Below are 1,257 nucleotides of genomic sequence, written 5' to 3'. Positions count from 1 at the left end.
TGGTTAGGATAGATATATAGTTACATTCTCTTAATGAATAGAATGATTTGTTCTAATGGTGTTTGTAAATAGGATCTCAAGTCTGCATCTTGTACAGCAATTAACCACTAAGAAGAATATATGCAGTATGTTAGTTATTGAAACTGTACTACCAATTTGATTTGAAACTGTCTCATTGCTATCTGTTTATCAATAAAATTTTGAAAAAAATTTGGGGGCCTGCCCTTTAGCTCAGTTCTTTAAGTAGCTGCTTCAACAAAGCAGTCAGGCTCAGGTTGCTGTGGTTTAATCCCCACAACTCAAGCCAGCCAAACCTGCCCTGAAGCATTCGGAGCCTGCCCCCCCCCAAAAAAAAAATCCTTCTGATATGGAATTTGAGATCTAATTTAACTTAACACTTTGATATGTCAAAATAAGCAAGGGTGGGGGCTGGCCAGAGAGCTCAGTGAATTGAAGTTTCAGCTTAGGGGTACCCCCAGGGCATGCTGAGACAGCAATTAAGACTGGGAGTAGTAGTGTACAACCGTAATCCCAGCACTAGGGAGCCTGAAAAACAGGAGGATCAGTACAAGTCTAATCTGTGTAGTGAGACCCTGTAGACCTTGTACTAAATACATTTAAAAAATAATGTTAATAAGCTAGGGTGGGATAGAATGATTAGATGAATCAGATTTTTCTTACTGATGATGATATTTATTGGACCTGGGAAATCCATACATAGCAGTTCACTACATACTCCACCTTTGATTTGAAACTCTCCATAATTTTTTAAACATTAAGGAAGGGAGAATACAGAAGATAAAATGCAAACAGCAGGCAAGTATTTTATAAAATAATTTTAGAGATGATGTTGACTTTGTTTTCACATCCTTAAAAGGCTAAATAGCTTTTTAAATCTGTAATCTTCAAATAAAGCTTTCATAAATTAAAAAAAAAATAGCAGCTGTCTAGCAGTGCGTCAAGGAAGTTGCAGCTACAATTGCTTCCTGTTTTCTGCCTGGTTCCCCCTCACACCACCTTCGCTGTAGCCCCAGATGCGTTCCACCACTTGCTGAGCCATTGCCGCACTGGGTGATGTAGGTCGGGGCAGTTCCCACTTGTCCTTCACTCATTGTTACAGCTTTAACTTACGTTTGTTCTGGTCTCCAGTCTTCTTTTCCACCTTTGCATGTGTTCTGTCACTTTAAAATATGCATTGTCATCTGACTAGGTCTTCATCACAGCCCACTGGTGACTTCCTGTAAGATTCACATCAGG

The sequence above is a fragment of the Octodon degus genome, unplaced genomic scaffold (assembly GCF_000260255.1).
Source record: "Octodon degus isolate 3935 unplaced genomic scaffold, OctDeg1.0 scaffold00125, whole genome shotgun sequence".
NCBI classification, from domain to species: domain Eukaryota; kingdom Metazoa; phylum Chordata; class Mammalia; order Rodentia; family Octodontidae; genus Octodon; species Octodon degus.
This window is presented reverse-complemented; position numbering follows the sequence as displayed.